General features: G+C 37.1%; 1 pseudogene; it reads right to left on the bottom strand.

Moving 5' to 3' along the window:
* Positions 1-2,517: 2,517 nt before the first annotated feature.
* On the bottom strand, positions 2,518-2,806 carry LOC100954968 (annotated as a pseudogene).
* Between the last annotated feature and the right edge of the window lie 23,402 nt (positions 2,807-26,208).

Below are 26,208 nucleotides of genomic sequence, written 5' to 3'. Positions count from 1 at the left end.
CAAGTTGGTGGCAAAAAGCAACAATTTAAGGGTATGCCCCAAATGGTGTTCAGTAATGGCCTTCATAGATTAAATATTTGAGAGCAAATAGAATAATAAAATAATTTTTTAACCTTTTTTCTCTTTTTATCTATCTGCTTCCTTCACTCCCTCCAACCCTTTTGTCCTTTCTTCAAAAAATGTTGATTGAATCCCTCCAGAGACTGACACAGTGCTAAGGGGAAGAGCTATAATGGCAACAGAAGTATACCCTGACTCTGTTCACATTTCAGAGAAGAGTCAGACAAGCAGCATTCTAACCAGAATTCTACAAAATGCCTCAGGAACATACCATCCTGCATCCACTGACTGGCATAGGAGGAGTTAATCAAGTCAGAAAGAATATGTATGGTCAGTTGGGGGAAATGGGATATGAAAGGCCCAAGGGTGAGAAAAAGAACAGCTGATTAGGAGAGCCAGAATAACGTGATCATGAAGTTGGGGTTGGGAACAAGAGGGATAAGAGTTGACGTTGATTTGGTGTAAATGGACTGTGTTATTAGAAAAACATTAAGTCTTTACCCCAAGGTAATGCTTAAGAATGGGGATCTTAAGCAGAAGAGTAGCGTGTTCAGATGTATGTTTTTAACAGTTCAGACTGACTGGGCTGTGGGCTGGGAGAGGCAGGAAGCATGGAGATTGGAGAGTGACAGGATGGAAACAGATGAATTGAGTTGACAAATATCAGGTCTGTGGTCTGGTTAAATGCAGGGGTGAAGGAGAGCAAGTCAAGGTGCATGTGCCGGAGTGGAAGGCAGGTAGTAGCACTCAGTGAATTAGGAATCAAAGCACGAGCAAGTTAGGAAAAGGATGGTTATAAATTCAACTTTAGCATTGAATTTGACATGCAGAAAGGGCTTTTCAGCCAAAACGGCCAACAGGACCTTTCTTGTTCACAAAGAGCTTGTATTTGTGTTGTATTTTTTTTAATAGGGATTCATTTTTATACTCCTCTTTTTAACCTTCATTATTACCATCACCTTCCTTATTATTCAGTCTGCTTAAAAGGAATTATGTGAGCAATACAAAGATTTATAGATACACTTCTTGGTTGAGCAGACCAGGACATGGATAGGTAAATAAGACCTACACTAAGATATAATCAGGTAATGAAAGCAATCATGTTTAGCAAAAGCCTAACACATACATTACAAATAATATATGTTATAGGATGTCACATAATTGGAAAGATTTAACTGGACTAGGGAAGGCTTCATGTACAAACTAGGACTTGATATTGGTTTTGTTAAGACAAGACAGGAGAAGGTGCTGAAGAAATGCATGTCTAGTTTGGGAACAGAAGTGAAGGAAAATAGACAACTTTGTTCAGTTTCAAAGGAATGTATGCCTTGAAAGAAGGTGCTACATAAGGGAATAATTACCCATCATGTTTGCTGTTAAAAGAGTGACAGCTTACCAGTACAAATCCATCCAGGTGTATAATTTCTCTTCTTGGTCCTACTCGCTGTCATCTGCATAGAAGTTATTGAATTGGCCACAAAGCCTGGTTATCTTAGGAAAAACCAGATGGGAAAAGATGCTGTGCATGGATTGGCTGTGCCCAGACTGTCTCTAATTTTTCTTTCTTTATTTCATTTTAAATAATGAGTTTATTTAAACAAGATGCTTGACCTGAAGGGAAAACTATTTACAATTTATTTTTTTTAGAGTTATTTATCCCTACTTAAAGACAAATTGCCCTACATAGAACAGTTATGACCTACATACAAAAAAGTTTAAAGTGTCCTTGGTTTTATAATAAAAAATTCAAAACGTTAAAATTCTCCAATTGAACAAGGTATGTAAGGTCGTTTATGTTGTTGTTTTAAAAGGGAACAAGATAGGTGGCTCCTGTAGCTAAGTGGGTAGGGCACCAGCCACATACACCAAGGCTGGTGGGTTCGAACCTGGCCCAGGCCAGCTAAAACAACAATGACAACAGCAATACCAACAAAAAAATACCCAGGTGTTGTGGTGGGCGCCTGAAATCCCAGCTACTTGGGAAGCTGAGGCAAGAGAATCACTGGAGCCCAAGAATTTGAGGTTTCTGTGAGCTATGATACCATGGCACTGTACCCAGGGTAACAGCTTGAGACTCTGTCTCCAAGGAAAAAAAAGAGAGAGAGAGAGAACAAATAACATACTAGGATATAAGGATAAGAATTGAATAAACATGCCACTAAAACAAACCGTAATACAATATGCTTGTGCACATATACTGGGGGTGGTGGTGGAATGAAGAACTAGAGAAAAGTATACTATAGTAGCAAGATGTGTGAGTAGAATATGAATGTTTTAACACAATAACTAAGAAAGTTACATAAAGGCTATGTACCCCCAAAGTGCATCAATGTACACAGTTACCATTCAATTAAAAAAAAAAAAAGATGTGGTGGAACCAAATTACAGTTTTCCAATGGAAAATGTAATCTTGCTCTGTAGGAACAGAGTTCTGGAGTAAAGTAGCAGGTTCCCTCTTCAGTAGACACCTCCTGTCTGCTGTTGGAGTACATCAATTATATCCTCACCCTCCAGTTCCAACTGTGTCAGTGTGTCTGTTTCACCGATTGGCTGCCCTTCCAGCTGGAATCTGATCTGCCTTACTGACAAACCCTGTGGTTCACAGTAGGCTTTCCTTACTTTACTAAGGGCTTGTATGCATCTCAGTCTTAAACTGCACCGCAGAACCATCCTGTCCTGCCACCTTCAAATTAATATGATCATCGCTATCAATCTTGACTCCTTTCTTAGGCTTTTCCTCTGCCATGGCAGGAGCCAGAGTTCCCTGAGCAATCACTTCACAAAAGAGGTACCAGGTCTGCACCAAACACTCACACAGGCACCCCCAGGAAAGGCAGAAGAGGGAGGTGGCAGCAGTGGGCCAGAGGGAGCTGCTTCTAAATTTCTTCAACAATGATATATAAGCAAGTTCACTGAGGATTTGTTCTCTTCTCTGTAGTTATTAAAATGTATTTGATACTGCATTAAGTAGGACTGTTGATGCTAGAATATTTAAAGTTGCCATATGGAGTTAAAATTTAAAAAAAAAAGAACACTTACTTGGTGGGCAAACATGGTCTGAAGGTCAATGATTTAGGATGTTGCTGTCCAATGGAAATACAAAGAGAGCCACAAAGGTGGGCCACATATGTAATTTTAAATTATCTAGTAGGCCCATTTAAAAAAGTAGAAGGACAGCCTGGCATTGTGATGGGCACCTGTAGTCCCAGCTAATTGGGAGGTTGAGGCAAGAGAATTACTTAAGCCCAAAAGTTTCAGGTTGCTGTGAGCTGTGACACTACAGCACTCTACAGAAGGAGACATAGTGAGACTTTGTCTCAAAAAAAAAAAAGTTAAAGGAAACAGGTTAAGATTAATAATGTATTTAAGTTGATATGTCTGAAATATAATTTGAATACATAATCAGAATAAAAAATGTTACTGAGATATTTTTCATTCTTTCATTTTTATCATTAACTATGAAATATGGTGTGTATTGACTAGACATATTTCAAGTCTTCAGGACCCATGGGAGGCCACCATATTGGTTTTTGTGCATGGATAGACTTGACAAACTTCACATTTTTGCCTTCTATGTTTGGTTTGTAATATTCAGGTGACCTATGACCATACACCTTTGGTCTGTTCCCCAGATAAATGCTTTGACTTCTTTGTGAGAACAATTTTCAGCAGCAGAAAAAATAAGAAAGAAAGAAAATATAAAAGGAAATTAACTTCTATAAAACATCTTCTGGGCTCCAGGTAAAGGGCTAGTCACTTTGTATTTGTTATCTCATTAGTCACCTTATCATCTATTTGTAGTGAGAGAGGTATATATACAGATGAACAAATAAATAATTATTGCACACCAAATCCAATTGATAGGAAAATTAAAGTTCGGAGAGATTAATTATCCAAGATTACATAGTTAGTAAGTGGCAGAACCATTAGTCACACCTAGATCAGTCTGACTCTAACACTGAGGCACTTTTCAATATACACATACTTGATTTGGCTCAAGCTTCCAACGAACAATGCATCATCATCTGATTTGCAGTGATGAGTAAGATCTTGGCAAGAGTTTGTTATAGAAAGATATATCAGGAAGAGAATTATTGTAAAGTGAAGATATTAGAGTTGGCTCCTGGTATATCCTGAGATTTAGTGAGAAGAAAACATTTTGCTCAGAAGAGGCAAATGGGAACTTTGTGAAGGAAAATAAAAATAATAAACTGAGTTTGAACAAAGAGTAAGGAAACCTTGACCTTAATCAAAGTTTTGCATTTAATTCACTAACATACCTTAAAATCCCTTGGAAGATTTTTCATTCCAAACATCTGAGAAGTGAAAGGAGAGAATTATCATAGAGTGTTATACAAACAATATTTTAAAAAATTAATGAGTTTTAGCTGAGTGAAGTGGTTCACGCCTGTAATCCCAACACTTGGGAGGCCAAGGCATGTAGATTGCTTGAGCTCACATGTTAGAGACCAACCTGAGCAAGAGCAAGACCTCATTTCTAAAAAATAGCTGGGCATTGTGGTGGGAGCCTGAAGTTCCAGCTACCTGGGAGGCTGAGGCAAGAGAATCACTTGAACCCAAGAGTTTGAGGTAGCTGTGAGTTCAGATGCTGTGGCACTCTACCAAGGGTGACCAAGAGAGATTCTGTCTCAAAAAAAAAAAAAATGGAATTTCCAAAACTACCTTCTTTATATTGTCTATCCTATCTCTAGAGTTGTACAACCTCACTGGGAATGTAGCCTAAAGGACTATAGCATCTGGCATCCAAGAGGGGGTCTCATACGTTAGCATGGATAAAGAACACCCAGAAAGCTCATAAAACACAAATTCCTGGCTCTTACCTCCAGAGAGTCTGATTCACTGGGTGTGAGGAGGGATCCGATCTCCTGTATTTCCAATAAGTTCTGAGGAGGTGCTGATGCACAATTTTGAGCTGCCCTTATTTACATAGTGAGAGACAATTCAGGTAGAGAAATTATAGAGTCAATTTGTCATTTACTGCCTGATCAGCTGCTTCTGGATTTCCTGAACTTTTCTCCTTTGACTCATTTCTCCTAAAAGTCAAAGGAATATTCAATTAGGAAGACTGAACTTTGTCCTAAGAAAAAGGCAGGCATAACTTAAAAAGTCCTTAATTTCTCTGGCATTGGTAGATTCAGTGCTGACCAGTCAAAGCAGGGATATTGCAAAAAGACTAGAAAAAGAGTTCTAGACTCCCCAAATTTGTGCAAGTTTCCTGATCTGGGATATTTATATTCTAGGACTCTGACAAACAAATAGTACACTGATAAATATAGTGAGATGAGTAGGAAGTAGACAATTGTCACGTTTTGATGACAGTGAGTATGCATGAAGGCTGTTTACACCACCACTAACCTAATGCCCTTATTAGGAAGTTATTCATAAGTAATAAGCATTCATAAGCACCAGAAGGAAAAAATGGAATTCACTGAATCCATTATGGCTTCCTTAAAATCAGGATACCTTGTTTTTGTAAGTGAATAGTTTTTGGACCATGAGATAAGAAAGTGTGGTAAAAAAGTAAAAGTAATTTAAGCAGACAGTTGACATTTATTTTTATCTCTTTGTAAGGACAGGATGAAAAAACTAACCAGGTGCAAGGATAATAACCATTGAATGTCTAACCAATCTAATGGAATGTGAGATTTCTTCCCCTCTTGGGGTAGGTGGTTTTTAGAACACTACCCCTCTGTCCTTGGCTCCATCTTCCCTTCTTAGTCAAGATGTGAATAATAATATATAGGATGCTTATCAAATTTATGGATCAATACACTGAGGACAAAGGGTGACTATTCTGTAATAATATATTTAGGGCTACCAATTTAGTGTCAAAGACCAATTCTAATAAAACAAAATTCAGCATCAGTTGCCTATGCAGAGAATGACAGGAATTTGGTATAGTAGTGAATATTATGAAGAATATGGGAATATAGAAAATAAGCTAGCTCTGCATGATTCAGTGCTAGTGGTTGTACTTGTTAAAAATAAAATATTTAGAATAAGACGGTCATTTATTCTGTTTTACTTCCACTGTGTATGTTAGGCATATGAGATACTCATCCCTCTGTTTCTGTGGGTTCCATGGCACCATCAATCAAACAAATTTTTTAAAACACACAATAAAAATAACAATACAACAATAAACAACTCAGTATAACAAGTATTTGCATAGCAATTGGGTGTACTAGGTATAACAAGCAATGTAGAGATGATTTAAAGTATCCAGAGGGATGTGCATAGGTTAAATATGATACTATTTTAGATAGGATATTTGACCACCCACAGATTTTGGTATCTGCCGGGTCCTGGAACTGATTTCCTGGGGATACTGAAGGTATTCTCAGTTTGGGATGCCACATTTTCTTACAGATATAGACAAACTAGAACAAGCTTAGAGGGAATGGTTGCTAGGAGAGATATAAAGTTGGAAGCAATGCCATATGAGGAAATATATAGACTGTATCCTTTCCTTTCCTGAGTTTCTACCCCACCCAACCACCTCTGTCTACAATGAGACCCCTGGGAGACGTAAGACATGAATTATTTTAACCAAATACATGTTTACTATTTGCTTCAAACCTCTGTTTGCTTCTTAACCTCAGGACAATATTAAAATATGTCAAGAATACCCTTTACTGTAATCCCTTCAAGTCAAACTAAAGTCACGCCTAAACAACCAACTATGTCTCCCTTCCCCCATGCTCCTCCCTGTAACTCCCTCATTCACTAAAACCAAAGACTTTTTTAAACATTCAAGTGAATATGAGGGTACAAGGGTTTAGGTTACATTGTTTTCAATTCTAAGGTTAAGTTCAAGTTGTAGTTAAGCCCTTTACCCAGGGGAAGTGCTGAACACCCTCCCATTGTGCACATTAGGTGAGATCCCACTAATTACTCTCCCTCCTTCCCCCTCTTCTCTCCCTTCTTTCCCTTTCCCCTTTCTAGACTATATTTGTGTTTTTTTCTTTTGTGTGGGCATATAGTTGCCTCTATCTTGGTTTCACATTAATATCGATTATATTTGGTTTTTGACAAAATGCAGTATCATTTTTTGACAAGAATGCTTAAGAAAATAGGCCTAGGTGGGACATTTCTCAAATTGATAGAGGCCATTTACAACAAACCCACAGCCACTATCATGTTGAGTGGTGTAAACCCAAAGATTTTTCATAGGAGAAAATTTTCCCACTGTGACTCTTCTAAAAGCAAAAGTTAAAAAAAAAAAAAAAGCAAGAGTAGCAGGTCCTCCTGCCATCCAAACGTCCAAAGTGGTGTGTTCAGGGACTCGAGATATTGGAAGTGCAAACACAAACTATTCTGAATAGTTGTGTGGATAAAACTTATATAAAGATTTGAAGTAGTAGTGAAAGACACTTTGGTTCAATACAATAAAGGTGTAGAGGAAAAGGACTGTAGGTTCAAGGTATCCATTTGGTGCCTGTGACAGTACATGGCACACAGTGATTTCAACACATATTTATTGCTGTGTTGAGTGAGTAAATAAATGACTCAGAAGAGGAAAGTTTTTGTGTCAGTTACAAAAGAGCAAGTAAATGATCAGATGTAGAATAGTTCAGGGATTAGAAGCGTCTGAAATCCTTTCAACCTACAAATTTGGGAATCTTCTTTAAGTGACTATACTTTCTTCTCACAATAACGTATCTCTCCTATTTTGTTCTCGTTATTATTACCCAAACCTTAACTTGGACATATTGATAGTTTGTGGCCAATCAATAAGTATTCACACAACTTCTACTCTGTGAACTCCTACTTGTCTTTGTCCTGTGTTCTGATGACAAGCGGCATCTAAAGCAAGGGTTGTGCAGCTCGTGACATATTTTATCAATATTTTAAAATATAGTCACCCAGATACCCTCAGGTGACTATACAGAACAAATCACATCCTTTCTTATTTAATCTTCCTGAAAACAATTGCCCTGTCCTCTACCTACGAAAACCTAATCTAGAGAGCAAATGTTTTCTAGTCCAACAGACCTGGATGTGAACTTCAGCTCTGCCAGATTTCAGCTCTATGTTCTAAGGTATGCCACTTTACTTTTCTAAACTTAGCCTCCTCATCTATGAAATTGAATCATAGTATTTACCTAACATGATTTTTATGGATGTTAAATGAGATATTGCACTTTTTAAGTGTCTGTTATAATTCTTGGCATAGAGTGACTTTAGAAATGGGGAACGCAGTGCTGATCATGCTGATAGAGATGATTAAGTACCTGTTTGCTCCTTTGCCTCCCCTGAAGAATATCAAATTCTAAGTGGTATTATAAATGTGAAAAGAACAACCTCAAGGCATGGACTATTTCTAGTATTTCTCATGAAGTTTTATTACAGAGTTTAAACAAGCAGAAAAATGGGTGATTTGCCCATAAACTGCCACGATACTCAGACTATAGCCTGTGTTGGAAAGTCAGTATTCGTTTCAACTATATTGAAATCATATGCTGAGCAAGTCTGTACTGAAAGGATAACTCAAAGTTATGCTAAGGAAGATGTAGCTTGGCCTAGTTGTAAATAAACATGGACCTGTCTTCCTGGACAAGAGTTAGGTTTCTTTATCACCACGAGGAAGAAGAGGAGGAAGAAGAAGTTTATGTAAAACATTGATGCAGGTCTTCTTTGATACGTTGATAAACTAGGTTCTTTGAAATAAACCTTGGCCTTTACTACTTTTTCATAAACATATTGAGCAACTTAGAATTAGTCTTGGATGGTGTTTTCTATTCATTGCTAATTTGGTTGCCTTATTTGGAGGACTGTGCCAGTTTTAAGGAAGGGAAATGAAGATACCACTACATAAAAATGCTTATTTTCTATCTGAAAATAGTAAGGGTAATCACCCAAGGGATCTGAGTGTGAGGATCAGGATTGCCCATCACAGATGGCCAGGGCGAATGAGGCCGGCTGGTCCAGGCTTCTGCTGGGCTCCTAAGCCTGTGCACTCCGGGTACCAGCAGGCTGTACAGTATGTCTGTCATTGTTCAATTATGCTGAATTTACATACAATAAAAAAGAAAAACAAATTAGCTCTTTTGAGCTCTTGATTCTGAACTAAGTGCTGTCCAGGATAGTTGTATGGTTGGCTAAAAAAAACTGTTTAAAACTGAAGTGAATCACCTTCTGACATTCAATGCTGAAAATATTGTCAAGAGCTCAATAAGACTCCAATAGGAGCTGTAAACTGTGGTTATTGAAAAGTGCAAATCTAGTATATCTTTCAAGTATTAAAAACAGACATTGTCCTTGGCAGCTGTCAGGAGAAATGTGTCTTAGCAAATTTCCTGACTAAACCATTCAGCATTTACTTAAAGATTTTGAAGCTATGGCCCAAATTGTAATTAGCATACTTGTTATGAGCACTGAATTCCTTCTTTTCAGGAAACAGATGTAAGGGCAAAGCTGAAAGTGATAGAAATTTCATTCTTTATCAGGACAGAAAATCATTCAGGGATACTTTTTCATTTCTACTCTTGTCATTCATGGTATAAATTTTACCAATATTTTCTATTCATGCACAAAAACAAGCAATGTCTAAAGCCCTGAGCATGCCGGTCTCCATACTGTTGAGATGGCAGGCAGCCACTGCAATGCAATGTAATCTGTATCTTGAATATTCAAATATCATAAAACTTTTGGCTCCAATCAACCCAGCTGAAAATTTGAATTGTAGATGTTGAGTTAACATTCAGGGAAAACTCAAAAGTGACAGACAGCCAGTGAAGAGAATGATAAGATTTGACACTGGTCTAAATCTAAGCAAAGTATAATATTTTGTTCCAGGTCCTTGTAAAAAGCATAAACCTCCCAACTCAGGAGTCTTTTTGGGTCTTTCCCAAGATAGACTGAGCAGCTACAGAAAGATCCATTACTTATCCAGTCACGAGAGCCTGCCTTTCTCTAACTGGCCTATGAGGAGATGAGTTCTTAGTCTACTTGGCACTGTTGGATATATTATTCCCTCAATCAATCAACCATGTCAGCCAAACAGCTCAGTTGACTAATTTTTTGGATTTGATCAGTAGTTGGAATAAATGTACTAAATCAGCTGGTTGTACCATTGGCTCTGACTCACTACCTAGGCTTACTAGGGGCCCTCAGCAGCGTTAAAAACCACATGCAATTCATGGTAGACCAAATAAAGATATCTATACATGTCTTTGAGTTGGAGAAGGAAGTTCTGCAGCTTTTTAAATGTTTTTCCTTTATTACTGGCCAGAGATATTTGCATTGTTATCATCATCATCATCTTCATCATCATTCAGCTTAAATAGTGGAAAGTCTAGGACAAAATACATAACATGAAGATCTGTATTTTCATTCTTTCCCTTAATACATAGAAATCAGACAAGCAGCTTTTTATCTTCCTAATTAAATTGCACACTTTTCCTCTTGAACACATGGCAGAAGTTGTTGTTAAACAGAGGAACGTCTGGTAACTTTCAACGAAAAGTCTGTCAGTTTTTACTGTTGCAGAAATTACAGCTTGACCAAATTGTTTAGTGAACTTGATACGGAAACTCTCTCTCTCTCTGCCTTTCCTTCTTTTTATCTCTCCCCCATCTCTTCTCACTTTCACTTTTAAACAAAATTCAACATAAAATTACCATTTTTCAGATTGTACCCTGGGCTATTCATTTACAGTTTATTTCTAAATCTCGAGCAGGTATCCCTAAGGGATGACTAAAGAGATGGAGGATCTTTGCTGTTATGATAGATTTAAAAGGTCAAGGTCATAAAGTTTAAGATTAGGATATTGATAGAATAAATAATGTGTTATTTGATGCATGAAGTTCATAAATGTCCGAGAAGATTCTGTTGAGGGATATAGAAGAAAGAAGGGATATGGCAATTCAGGGAATTCATAAAAATGAAAATCTAAACTTAAATGGAAAGGATACTCATGTACCTTTCCATATTCACAAGTATCTGATGTGGAAATTAGTATTGTATGTGGGAATGAACCATCAGATAGAGATACTGTCTGAGCTCATCTGCGTGACAAATGACTAAGCTCTGTGGATAAGAAAGAGTGGTATGGCATGGCAACCACTTTGGTGTCAGTGAATACTAGCATCTAGAGAGAGAGAGAAGAAGAATTTCTTGGGCTTATCAGTCAAAGCTTCAGTTTAGGTTGTTAGTTTATAAGGAAGAAAACATAATTTAAGGTTCAAAGTGGGATCTGGGAATATTGCATTTTTTTTCTAATTAATACTTCATGTATCAATTGAATTATTGAAGGATTGCTCACACAATTACTCCCTAAGTATAATATTCCACTAATGGATGAGTCTCAGAAATCGAAGCCTAATTCAGGAAACATGGACTGAACATCTGGCATAGTGTGTGCCTGGCACTGTCCTAGGAGCCAGAGGTCGTCTTTAGACCCAGAGATTTCACAATGGTTAAAAGCCACACCACGATTTTTTGCTACTTACCTCATAGCACTTTTTCCCTAAAGTTAAAAAGGGCTTTTGAAAAGTAAAAATTACCATGTTACAAAATTACCTGAATTACAAAGTGAGAAGTCTTCATTTTATTCTTGGTACCAGCACACACACACTCACATGTGCACACTCCCACAGACCATACGCCCCACATTTTTTCCATTATCCTTCTCCTATTTTGAAGTTTTAAGAAAGATTCAGTGTGTCAGGATGTGAAGTTGGTAAAATATATCATTCAAATACAGTTTTAGGTAGGGACTATCAATATATTGGTAATTTCCATATCAAGCTTTGAATATTATTGAAATAATAATGTTGTGAACAAGTGTCAATTTTAATATGAAAGTCACAACCACTTATCATTAATAGAAGAATTAGACTCCAATCTCTTTTTCCCTTTGGTAAAGTGGCACCTTATGAATGGGCAGAACATATTCACTGAAAGAGGTTGCGTTTCATTAATCGTTTCCTGGCTTCAATGTACATACCAATACCCTAGTCTTTCCCCTTTGGTTTCCATGTCTTTGTAGGGTACATTTTTTGCTAGAAAAAAGTTTTATAGCTCATGCAGCATTTTTAGTGGCAAGTTGTTTTCAGAGTCCTGGGTTATACCAAGAAGTATTCTATGGCACAGTTTCTGCATGTACAAGCTAATTAAGTAAATCTATAATTCTGAAGTTTCCTTTAGCAGCCATATTATTGTTCATTTCTGTAACTTTCAGCATATTGGTGATGCCAACTCAAGCAGGTATTTTTCCTATGTATAGATAACATCCAAATTTTACAAGAGGACTTCAGTTGGAAGAGGCATTAGATTCCTCTACAGATGAGTAAATCAAGGACCCCACGGCCTGAGGGACTGCCCTGGTTCTCAGAGCTGAAATGCTTTCTCTCATGCCCATTAGAGGCCTTTGTTTTCACTACTTCTGGCAAACTATACCAGGCATCTATTCACTCAATGAAGGTGCACTGGGGGACAATCTAGATGCATAATGCTATCATTAGCACTGGGGCAAGAGACCATGGACCAATTATAAGGCACATTCCTTTTTCTTCAGATGCCACAGTTAAGTGACAACATAGGACAGCATATTACTAATGCTGATATCATCAAAATAAGTGTGACAAAAGGAAAAAAGGAACAGGATACTTTTACCTAGAGATATTTAGGAGATGAGACGCAGAAGGGGTGCTTTAATCAGGAGCTAAATGATCACGAAGAAATCAGCCCTTAAAAATTACAGCACGAGACAGTGGTTAGGGAAATATGAGAGTTCAACAGCACAGTGAATCCTAACATTTAACTGTATGAATCCATGTGGCCATTTTCAAATATAAAATATCAACATCCTTTTCAAATAGCCTTTCAAATCTGGAAAGGAAAGACCTCAAGAGTTACATCACCTTTTTATGTCCACCATGATATCCTCCCCCCAAATCACTTCATTGGTTGTTCAATGACTTATCCTCTGACTTATCCTCAGTTTTAGCCCCTTTATTTAGGAGATTTTCCTTTTGTTTTGCTTCTGTGTTTTATGGTGGTACATTCCTCCTGTCCCTTCCTTGGCACCTTCAGTTAATTTGTTTACATCAGTATCAAATAATTGATCTTTGTTCAGTTTGGTACAGGCCCCCATTTCAGAAAAATGGGAAAAATTAAGATACTGTCTTGTCTAGGACTGAAGATAATTGGGATATACTATGGAATGGTTTTGGCAATATGAGTGATTTTCATTCTCTTTTTTCACGCAGACAGGAAAGAACGTCTAGTTGCCATTTCTTCTCTGTGGTTAAGAATCTGAGTAACATAATGTGAGATAGAATATAGAGTTTCTTCTGCAAATGTCAAAATAGTACTTGTAAAGAAGTGTCACAGATGACCTGATATTGAAGCTTGGCCATAGACACAACTGACAAGAAAATGACCCTGGGGTAACATTTCTATGGTGGATTAATCTGTGTAATACTTTGTTAATGTACTGTCCACATTGTCTCCGATTCTGAAAATGACTAAGTCTCTGCAGAATTTGGTTAAAAGATTCCTGTAACAGTGATAAGCCAAATTGATAGACTATAGGAGATAAAAACTTTGTCATTTTTTCCTACACAATAGGAAATAATGGTCTTCCTGTCTTTTGCTTTGAATTGCAATTGTAATTACCAAACACAAGAACATCCCATCATAGCTGTGATCAATATAAGCATGTCGTTGTTGCCCTTGCATCTGTAATGCTACTGCAAAAAAAATGTTATGTCTCCATTACCTTGCAAACCAGGAGAAACAGCTGAAAAGTATGAAAAGATGGCACCATCTCATTCTCTCTTCCAGACCCTCCATAGACATATCTAAGTAAGAGAACTGAATTTTTTATCCAGAATCTTAGGTGCAAAGAAATTATGAAAAGAAGTTGCATTGAACAAAATTTCATGAAGCTGAGTGTGTCTGTAATCCTAGCACTCTGATAGGCCAAGGCAGTGGACTGCTTGAGCTCAAGAATTCGACACCACCTTGGGCAAGAGTGAGACCCCATTTCTACTAAAAATAGACAAACTGTGTGTGCCAGGTATTGTGGCACATACTTGTAGTCCTAGCTACTTAGGAGGCTGAGGCAAGAGGATCTCTTGAGCCCAAGAGTTTGAGGTTGCTGTGAACTACTCTATGTGGTGCTCTATCCAGGGCACAGAGTGAGACTCTGTCTCAAAAAAATTTTTTTTTAATTAATTAACTAATTAAATAAAAAGAAATATTTAAAAAAATGTTCATCACAGAATGGCAAGTTGGAGTTTGAACACCGCAACTCTGCACTACCTGCCATGGTAAGACTGAAAGAAAAGAAGCCCCCTAGCTGAAGATTCTTAGGAAAAGTATTAAGGTTATGTACTTTCAACTTTCTGAATGAATAGAAGAAAGAATGTTCAAGACAGAAGATTTCATACTTAAAAGATCCCCTGGTAAAAGGATGTACCATCAGGAGACTAGCAGCAGTTTGGGATGCTGAGGGGTAAAAGTACCAGGACGGGGCTCAAGATGAGGTGAGAGAGACAAGAAGAGCCAGATGGCTAACGGCCTGGCAATCATCAGTTCATTAAGATGCGTTAATTCTTTTTCTGTAAATTATGAAGGTTCACCAGGAAGCCTGCCATTCTCTGTCTCATCTCCTAATTCTAACCAGAATAGAAATTTCTTCCCTCTCATTCTTGATTTCTTATTTTAGGACAGGACTGGACAAATAGTCATGACACCAGGCCTGGTGGCAGAGAATCCAGAGACACAGAGCTATTATTTTGTTCAAGCCTCCAAGAAAAATGCAAAAACATGTATTACGGCACCCTGAAACAAATGTCATGTCGTCAGGGAACAAATGATGCTGAAGTTTGCTCATTTAAAAATTGATAAACAAGAATAATACTACCTTTTACAAAATGTTATGTAGAAGATTTATAAAGATGTGATGCTTTTCACTTCCTCTGAGGCAATAATAAAAATGCTTACTTTTTCAAATGGAGACTTTACAGCCTTTGTATTAACCTGGATGGAAGTGACATTATTGTTAGTAAAGCATCATAAGAATGGAGAAGCATGAACCCTATGTATCCAATTTTGATATGAGGACAATTAATGACAATTAATGACATGGTGAGAGTGGGGGAAGGGAAGAGCAGAGAGAGGGAAGGAGGGAGGGGGGTGGGGTCTCAGTGTGTGACACACCTTTTGGGGGCAAGGAACAATTGTAAAAGGGACTATACCTAACAAATGCGATCAGTGCAACCTGGTTTCTTATACCCTCAATGAATCTACCCCCCCCCCCAAAATGCTTACTTTTACAATACATTTCAGACTGGATGAGATATTATTGACAAGATGGCTGATAATAAGAATGAGCATATATCTTGTTAATGTAATATCTCTATGTAGATTCTTAAAGAAGGGTTAAATTTGGAAAAGCCCTTTAACACCACCTAGTTATCTTCCTTTCTCTCAAGCAGGAATATTGCTCATCCATCAAAGAAGAATGGTGTCTTCTATAACTGAAGAAAACTATATCAATGATTGTTTTCAATTCTCTACGTTCAATGCCAGATCAGAGCTCACCTGTATCTATCCCAAATTCATGCCCTATAACTCAAACCCATTTCCTGTGTGTGTAAATAACAAGTGGTTGGTTATTAGTGAAGGTATAATATCCTTTTATCACCCACAAATGTTATTATCCTATTTGCTTTTTATTTCCCAGAAAATAACTTTATACCTTTCCTCAAGTGCCATATGTTTGTCCTTCTCTGATAGGATTGTTAATTTTCAGGTTTTAATTTGCATACACTGATGTTAATACAAATAGCTTTCTGTTGCTTTTTCTTTTTTTATCAGAGAGCTACACGCATGTTAATAGAGCCTCTTTTAAGAAAACAATTATAACTAACGTGCTTACTTCAAAGAATGCTGGTAAATTTAATTAGGCTGCATTTTTCCTAATATTTTGTATCCACTAATAGAAGACAAGTACAGGAAAGCAAATGTATATGAAGAGGCTAAGAAATTTAACCATTAGCCTCACTTTAACTATAACCTTATCCCAAAAATGAATTTAGTCTCTTTCCTTCTAGTTAAGTCTTTTCCCCATAAGCCAGGGGAAAGCTGCTGATTTTTACCATTCTGCATTCAATCCTGCCATTAAAATATGAACTTTTAAACCTAAAAATTCCAGTGGCGCTTTGGTAAATAGCAGGAACAACACGTATTCGAGGGTGTTCACATTTCTGGCCTGCGAAGGCTCACAGAAGAGGGCTTATTTTATATCGGTCTTTTGTATTTTTACATTTGACTGATTGAGCCGATGGAAACCAGCCCTAATTGTTGCTTTATAGGCGGATGATGTTTTCCATCACCGGCACATACTGAACTGAACCTTCGGGGAGTAAAACAGGACCAGGCTGCTGTTTTCTGTTACTCTGCAAATCAGAAAAAGATTGGTAGTTCTGATTAATCTTTTATTTCGTTTAGTTGCCTACACAACACCCTGCCAAATTACTTCATAATAAATAATAAAAGTCACGGAGAACTATGTGTTTATTCTCACCACCAATCCAATAAAAGGTTTTCTATAAATGAGTTATTTCTAATAAAGCACAAAGCTTGAAGAAAATTATTGAAAGCAAATTTGCCTTATGGTTTTATGTTAGTAGAATGCTCAAAATTTGAGAGTAAGTTCAACTAATGGTGATGTGGTTTTAAAGGTTGAGGGAATCTGAAGCAGCAAAGCAATTCCAAATGTATCTCTTCATCTCGTAAAATGGCATTTAATGAATAGAACTTACGATTAGGGTAAACATGATGCTCTTCAGATTCTCCACGACAGTGGACTTCAGAAATCTAATTCATTGGGTATGCTAGAATAACATTTTTTTAAAGTGCACTAAAATAAAACAAGCATTAGATTTGAAATGAAAAAAAAGACCACTTTAATAGCAAACAGGGCAACGCTGCCATACACGCTTTCTCAATGGGAAAATGAATTAATGAAGTCATTCTTATTCAAGAGCATGAGGAACATTGAACTATAATTACTATTAAGCACACGTCTAGCTCTTTGCAAAACACGGAATTCTCAAATTCATTTTTGCAATTAATGCTTCCTCAGCACCACCAATCATTACTCTCGTCTGTAGATGACGAAGCTAACTCAAGATGGCAAATTAGTCCGTGCCCAGTCAAGCCTCAGCCCACTGTCAGAGCGATTCTTAGATGGGAGGGCCATGACTCTGTGCATCTCCATGTTCCTAGCTGTATGGATAGAGTAGACTCCCTGAAACATGATGAACAAAGAGCTATTAGCAAATGTGACATCTGGAAGTTGTTTCAATAGTGCAGAATGTTAAAGCAAGTGTGTGTGTGTGTGTGTGTGTAATTAATTGATTTAGCACATTTAAGGGAAGTTTCTTCTCAATAACAATACATACTGGGAAATAAGGGCACACTGAGGAAATAGCATTTTCCCCCCTATGGCTAGGGTTACCATTATGCCATTTCTTTCTCCCTTGGTGGATAACATAGGCACTTAAGTTGAGGGTTTGAACTATAAAATGTGTCTTAAAACACTGGTCAATAGGATATTGGATAACTTTCTGGAAATTTTCAAAAGATCTGTTCCTAATACATTAAATTATATGGCTTCAGATGTATTTAGTTATTTTGCTTAACTGTTACAGTGACTTCCCTCACCTCATAATTCAAACACCTCTTAAACTACTGAACAACCATTAGGATATGCACTGATTCTATAAGCTGTAGGTTACAAGAGTCTTTTACACAGTCAAGAATTTTTAGAACTCAAAGGCTTCCTCTATTATATATTAAATAGCTACCTTTTTTGAGAGGCAAAATGGTAGAGGAGGTTGAGCCCAGGCACATTAATGGTCACAAATGAAACCAAACTAAAATCAGAACATAATCATCACATCTAGATTCTGTGACAAAAAGAGTTAAGTAACCATGCTGTCAGGGCTGGTTTGTTTAATGGAAGCTGAAATGAATACAGTACGTTTCTAAAACACATCGTTCTAGGTGGAATCAGAATCGCTTACTGACTCTATCATCGAAGTCTTATTTGTTAACAGCATGAGCCTTCATTCCTGAGAAGTGTCTTATTTTGCTTTCAGCCTAATTATTAAAGAGAAGTAAGGGAAAAGAATTGGGCAAAATATCAGGACTTGGATTGGTTGATTAAATGAACAATTCTGAGCATTTCGTTTGTGCCAGGAGCTCCCAGACTTATACACAAGTAATTGCAATAAAGGGCTTGGAGAGGCAATGAGAAGGGCCGTGGGAGCATACCTGAAAGGGGCTAAGCCCTGCGCAGAGTGGGAGGGGAAATTGTCAGATGGCAACGTGGACACAGGCCAGAGTAAGACAAAGGAAATGTCACCTAGAAAGGCCATCCTAGTCTCTCAAATTATTTTACTGAACACAGTACATTTCAGCAATTCTTCAGATTTGATCATTCTGTTTCTTTAATGTTCCAGACGTAAAAGAATGGAGAACGTTAATGCAAACCAGCAAACCTCATTCATAAAACCTAAAGAACTGGAAGGGCAGTTTGTTTACCCACTATGATAAATCTAATTCAAGTGGAAAATATCCTCATGCTGTCTTGGACAGAGAAGTCTGTCCCCATCTAGAAGAACGGTGTTCTCAGAAATTACTTAGCAAAATTTGGATCAGAACAAGGGCATCTGTTTTAAAATCAGAATGCATATGAAGCTTCTATTTGGATAACATGAAGCGTATGCCTCAGCGTCAGTGACATCCTCATAGAATGCTTTTTTACACAAAGTGTACCAGTTGGTTATGGCCAAGTTTACCTCCTTTTCCTTCCCTTCTTCCAAATAGTTCTCTACCCCCATCAATCAGCTTCTTCTGATTGGCTTATTTAGATGTATGCACTAATCCCATGGAGTTAGTAGCAATGTAGATTTCTGGTTTTATGGTATTGTATATCTTTTATGATACTTAATTGGAAACTAATTTTCAAGTTTTCAGAGACTAGCTAATTGCCTTGCAACATTTTAGAAATTAAGAGAGTTCCATATACCTGGTGCATAGTATGCCTACAGGATGATGTTCATTGAAGGGGAAGAGATAGTGCCATTTATGTCTTGCTACTAAGATAGGTGGTAATCTGTAGATTGTTGCTGAGGGAGGAAGAAGGAAATGGAAGTTTTTAAATAAAAAAGAGATTGGCAGTCTCAGAAAGAGTGACGAGAACAGGAGGGACTTAGCTGAGGGCATTTATGTGCTTACGGCAATGATTATCAGACTGTAGCCAAAATGTACATTTCCTTTGGGCTAAGAAAAAAAAGCCATAGTCATAAATCTATCAACCATATGGAAATGAGGCAGGAGGAGCAGATAGGAGTCGTGCATGAGGGCCTTGTAAAATGCACTAAGAATCTTGAGGTATTATTAAAGAAATTTATGCATAGATATTTATACTTAGCAGACTTTCCTTTAAAAGATATCCTTAGTGGGAATTTTAAAAAATGTATTAGCAGATGCAAGAAAGAAGGCAAGGATGCAACTTAAACAGTTCCTGTAGAAATGCAAATAACAAATGTTGATGGTCTGAACTTGAGGCAGTGGTCATGAAAGAGAAAAGACAAATTCAAAAGATCCAAATAAGTATGGAGAATAAGACATGATATTCAAGGTTGATTGAAGAGGGGTGGAGAAGGGAATAGTGGATAGTTTGGGCAATGGCATACACAGTGATGCTTTTTTTCTTTTTTTTCACTTTTTTTTTTAAATTAAATCATAGCTGTGTACATTAATGCAATCATGGGGTACAGTGTAGTGTTTTCATATAAATTTGACATATTTTCATCAAACTGGTTAACATAGCCTTCATGTCATTTTCTTGGTTATTGTGTTAAGACATTTATATTCTACTTTTAGAAAGATACACTTGTACTCTTGTGAGATAAACCATAGAGGTGATCCCACCAATCCCCCTCCCTCCAGCCATCCCCCCCTACTCCCTTTCCCCATATTCTTAGGCTATAATTAGGTTTCATATAGCTTTCATATGAAAGCTATAAATTAGTTTCATAATAGGGCTGAGTATATTGGATACTTCCATTCTTGAGATACTTTGCTCAGAAGAACATTTTCCAGCTCCATCCATGTAAACATGAAGGAGGTAAAGTCTCCATCTTTTTTTATGGCTCCATAGTATTCCATGGAATACATATACCACAGTTTATTGATCCATTCTTGGATAGATGGGCACTTGGGCTTCTTCCATGACCTCATAATTATGAATTGGGCTGCGATAAACATTCTGATACAAATATCTTTGTTGTAATGTGATTTTTGGTCTTCTGGATATATACCTAATAAAGGAATTGCAGGATTAAATGGCTGGTCTATTTTTAGTTCTCTAAGTGTTCTCCAGATGTCTTTCCAAAAGGAACATATTAGTTTGCATTTCCACCAGCAATGTAGGAGTGTTCCCTTTTCTCCACATCCATGCTAGCATCTCTGGTTTTGGGATTTTGAGATATGGGCAAATCTTACTGGAGTTAGGTGATATTTCAAAGTAGTTTTGATTTGCATTTCTCTGATGATTAAGGATGAAGAGCATTTTTTCATATATCTGTAGGCCAGGCGCCTATCTTCTTTAGAGAAATTTCCTTTCAAGTCCCTTGCCCAGCCTGAGATGGGATCACTTGTTCTTTGCTAATAAGTTTGAGTTCTCTATGGATTCTGGTTATTAAACCTTTGTCAGAGACATAACCTGAAAATATCCTCTCCCATTCTGAGGGCTGTCTGCTTGCTTTACTTACTGTGTTCTTGGCTGTGCAGAAGCTTTATTGTCATAGAATGTATATAGAGAAAAACAAGATCTGAGAAGATACTAAGTTCATTTTGGACCTGTATTTGAGTTCCCATTTAGGCATTCATGTGGAGAGATTCAGTATAGAGCTAGAATTCTGATTCTGGACCTCAGAGAGAGACATACGTTGTAGATGATAGAGCTTGAGAAGCAGCATTTAGGTTGTAACCCTGGAACTAGATGAGAGATAATGTCTATTGAGAGAATACGGTTGAGCAGGTAAAAGCAATAAGTGTTCCTGGGAAACACAGCTCAGCCATAATAACGGAGTGGGTGTAAGGCTAGGAGTCTGCTAAACAATGGATAAGAGAGGCCAAATAGGACAAAGCAAAACCAGAAATGCGTATAGTCATGGGCTTTCCAATGAGGGAATATCTTATAGTATTAAATGCTATGAGGAGCTAAAAATATCACATGGAATAAAATGTCACCATTAAATTTTGCAGAAGAAAAAGTATTGAACCTGGCAAAGGAATTCCAAGGACTTTCAGAGGGCAGTGGAAGGAAGCTATACTCTTTTAGAAGGCAGCTAGTGGAGGAAGTGATAAAGACTTGGCACTGGCTGGAAGGGAAGCCTTCCCAGGCCCCTCCTTCCAGGAGCTTTAGTAATATCTGAACGCGGCCACATTTTAGCACTTACCACATGGCCTGCAGTTGCTGACCTAGCTGCCTCTGGATGATAGAAAGCTCCCTGAAGGCAAGGGCTGCATTTTATCTGGGCCTAACTCCCAAGTCCATCTAACACCAAGTAAGTGCTCACAAAACAAGTGATGATGAGGAGAATATGGAACTGAGGAAAAAATCTTTAAGAGGTGACAGGAAAAAGTTGATAGAAAGAGATTTGGAAAAAAAAAATTACAGAGAACTAATTGGCAAAGCAGGGATCCTGACTCACTTGTAGGATAGTATCCAGAGCATGGCTGAATGTTTTCATTTTTTGAACAAATAAATGCCATTTTTTTTTCCTCTGAAGCAGAAGGAGGTGAGCTGAGGATGAGTTCACAGGTAAATCAAACATGGAGAGGTGACACCCGCTGAGGAAATTCATTCTGATACCCTTGCTTACTTTAATGATGTAAGAGGCATTTGTTGGAGGGTGGGGAACTAAGGAATGCCAGGCACAGCATTTCTTACTATCAATTCATTTGTGAATCTGTGTCTTTAAGAGAGACCTGTATTTAATGTGTGTTTTTTGTTTTGTTTTGTTTTGTTGTTGTTGTTGTATAATGTTTGTCAGATTTTGATCTCAGAATTATCCTGACTTTATAAAATAGATTTGATTGCTTTCCATGCTTTTCCCTCTAGGATCTGGAACAAATTATATAGATCTGAGTTTACTAGCTCTTTTAAAGTTTCAAATCATTCGCAGTAAAACAACCCCTTGAAAATTTGGAGTAAATTTTTGAAAAGTTCTTCATTAAGCCTGTGGTTATTATTCATTCCAGGCTTTTAAAATTTTTATAAATTTGTATCTCTGGTTAATATTTTTCATGAACATCTTCCATTTCACGATTTTACTACCATCCCATACAGTCTTGCACTGTGGTCTGTTACGTATTTTTTTATTCTATCTCATGATTGTATCTTTTCTCTTTCTAATTCTGTTTATTTGTCTTCTCCCTTTTCTTAATCAGATTCTTTTAGAAATAGATCTGCTTTAATTTATTGCCAATAATCCATGGGTTCATAACGTGTATTTTTTTTTATTGCCAATAATTCATGGGTTCATAAAGTGTATTTTTCCTTGAATTTAATACATTGAATTTTTCTTGTAAAATATTGTCTTTTTTCTTTTATTCTGAGTCATCTTATTTTATTGCTTGATAATTCTGCTCAATGAATGTGGCCTTTTTCATTGACTCTTCTAGCCCTGCTTTGTATTATTTGGTTTTTATGAGATAGCTCTTTGATCATCCTTTTCTTTTTCTTTTTCTTCTATGTCATTGCAGCTATTGTAAGTAGCATACAGTTGAATTGTCCTACACGAATCTGTAAAGCTTTACATATGAGGGTTTAACCAGTTTATTTCAAAACTTACAGCCGCTGTCTGTCCTTTTCCTTTGTTATTACTTTTTATACTCTATTAGCATTTCTTTTATTTTTTCTTATTGCTATGTGAACTATGTTTATTTGCTTTTATTTTTTTCAATGTATTCGATAGTTTATGACAATATTTAAAAGTTTGTGATGTTTAATTCTACCATAATTTTTCACTCCTTTTACCATTAAGCTTTCTCCCCCCATCCTAGCTACAGGAAGCAGAACAAACTATTGTTAATACTATTATACCTCCTTGCCAAGATAAATAAGGAACAGGGCCATAGTTTTCCTTCCACGGTGGCATCTCTTACCATAGACCCACAATTTACCCCCAATATTCTTATTGAACTTCTCTTAGATGAGGGTCCTCTTCTAACCACCTATTTCAACCTGTCTCATCTTTGTATGTCAGAGGTACTGGTGAGAAGTATGTTATCTGAACTCCACTAGGGTGGGTGAGTCGGTCTTAAGAGACAAATCCACTCCAGCATTTCAGTTACCCAAAGCCTCTGAACTCCCTTTTCTGTAAAACCCTATAGATCTATTAAAACCATTGAATAAACTGTCCATTGTAAATGGGTGAACATTATGGTATGTACATTAAATATCAATAAAGCTGTTTCCTTAAGACATAAATAAATAAGAACAACTTTATTTATTTTTAGCATTGAAGGAAAGAGCCATAAATATGTTTATCCCCAGCAAGGGCCTGGTACTACTTCCAGATCCATCCAACCATTTTCCACTACTGGTTTGGTAAAGGCCTGGCCCCTTTTACCTAGACAAGCATCAGAATTACCAGACAATAGCTCAAAAACATCAGTCATTATTCAGTCGATCAAAGATGACATTGTGTGAGTGACAGGCAATTTAGTTAGGTCAATATAAGTGAGAGCAAAAGTGAGAGTTATAATAGTTGTAATAAAGTCAGTGTATGAAGACATAAAAGCATTTGCATAGATATGCGGGTGAAGAAGAAAGGAATCATTAGGGACATCTCAAAAATGAAGAGTCATTGCCAGGCTTTCTTACAGTCGCCTAGGACCTCGTATTTCCAGGAAGATGGGAGGATGCTTAATTTTACTCTTTTTCTATCCAGCCAGGTTCCTGTATTTCTGAGTCCATCTAGGACTGAGTCAGTTAATGACTACCCAGGTTGTAGGATTAAAGATTATAATTTCCAAAAATCAACAAGATTGAGCAATATGTTGAGATTAGAGTGCTTTTGAAATTTTGCATGATGTAAGATTTTTTTTCCAGATATTTTTAGGGTGGTGAACTTAAGAGAATCAGAAGAAAGTACATAATCAATCACTTTTGCAACCTACGATTCAGCTAATATATTTTAAACATCTTCCATATGAACTTAATTTTCTCCTGCATGTTCTTTTATGGGGAACTAACTGTGATTTCACCAATTCCTTCACGAAAAATCTGAGATCAGCATTCATTCTTTTGCTAAAATATACATCCTGCTTGTTCCTATATACTCTTTATATACTCAAGACTTTCACCTGTTTTGTGTGTGTTGTTGTTGTTATTTTTTATTTTTTGCAGTTTTTGGCTGTGGCTGGGTTTGAACCTGCTACCTCCAGTTTAGGGTGCCTTACTCCTTGAACCACAGGTGCCACCTGTTGTTGTTGTTTTTATTTTGGCCACTCTCACTTTAGAATAATTAACCTTTGATTTCCATGTTCATATCTGCTCCCTTCCATCAGCAATTTCTATTTACCTTTACATCTTTAAATACAAACCAATACAAGACTTCAAATAACTGCATCTTCGAAAGTACTTCCAAAGTACAGTGATTGAGCCTAATCACTGAAAAATACTTAATGCCTCTACTGAAAGTCCCCTACCCCTCACTCTACCAGAGTTATGCAATGAGAGGATTTCTTTAAAATGATGTTTAAATATATTGGTGTTAATCAAACTATACTATTGTATTCAAGATAGAGAAAATCTGGGCAGCGATTCCAAAATAGACAAGAACTTCTATTTAAATAAGAAATGAAGACCGCTGGAGCAGGCTGACTTGGTTTTTCCACAAATCGTTGTGGATGTTTCAGCTGGCTGTTCAACATACATTAAATTCTTCATGATAGCAATGCATAACAACTAAAAACGAAAACCAAAACCTCCTCTAGATTTGGAGGACATGTGGGATCATATGACATCTTGGCATTGTAGAGTTTGTGTGCAGAAATGCTTTGCCAGACCAGGGTCTACTACTACAGGGTCTCACCTGGAGAGATTCTTGCTATTTCTGTGGGGCCCTCACCTTTTCCTCAGGCAGCAGCAGAATCACTGAGCAATAGCTCAAAAATAGAGAGAGCAAAGTTAAACATAATTCTCATGTCCCGGGATTGCGATGTCCCTTATAAAAGCCACCGTGATTGAAGAAATGTAAGATATAATTATGCATCATGAGTGCCAAGGATGGTCTTGTATTTTGATCTTACGTCTTATATTATTTAACTTCATTTTAAATCCCTGAAGAATGCATGTATAATAAAAAGTAAAGTGACTTTAAAATGATTTTGGTAATATTTAATTGTTTTTCAGAGCCAAACATAGGAGAATATCTTGACTGAATCGCACCAAAAGTGACAGGTATTTGGGTACCTCAAATATTATAAATTTGCATAAGAATTATAGTAGAAGCCTTTCCTTAATAAAGGTTATAATCAGTTTGGACTCAAGTTTCCATCTCTAGCCACATCAATTAAGCAAGTTAGAAGAATTAACTTTGAAGGGTTAGTCTTCTCATTTGTAGAAATGTAACTAATTAGCTCTTCATGGTTTTAAACATAACTTCTTACTGATTTTCTATAATCGTATTTCTCTGTGGCTACCTAGCAGGCTGATAACTATCTTTTGTAAATCAGTTTATAACAGGGAGCACAGAACAGTTAATGAACTAGAAGTTAAGAGAACAATGAGTAATCTTAGTACTTTGGGAGGCCAGACAGGAGATTCATTTGAGACTGAGTTTAAGATCAGCCTGGACAACATGGCAATATCCCATGTCAACCAAAATAAATAAATAAATAAATAAATAAAAAATTTAGGCAGGCAAGTTGGCACATGTTTGTAGTCCAAGTTATGTGAGAGGATTCTTTGAGTCCAGAAGTTAAGGCAGTGGCCCACAAGAACATAAAGGGAATGAGTATGGCCAGGAGAGTGATAGGGGTTTCCTTTATCACTCTAGGTTATAGATCGCAAGTATCTCTTTG

This window comes from Otolemur garnettii, unplaced genomic scaffold (assembly GCF_000181295.1).
Source record: "Otolemur garnettii isolate 467f Iridium unplaced genomic scaffold, OtoGar3 scaffold00002, whole genome shotgun sequence".
Classification (NCBI taxonomy): domain Eukaryota; kingdom Metazoa; phylum Chordata; class Mammalia; order Primates; family Galagidae; genus Otolemur; species Otolemur garnettii.
Note: the sequence above shows the minus strand (reverse complement) of the source record. Positions and strands in the feature narration are given on the sequence as shown.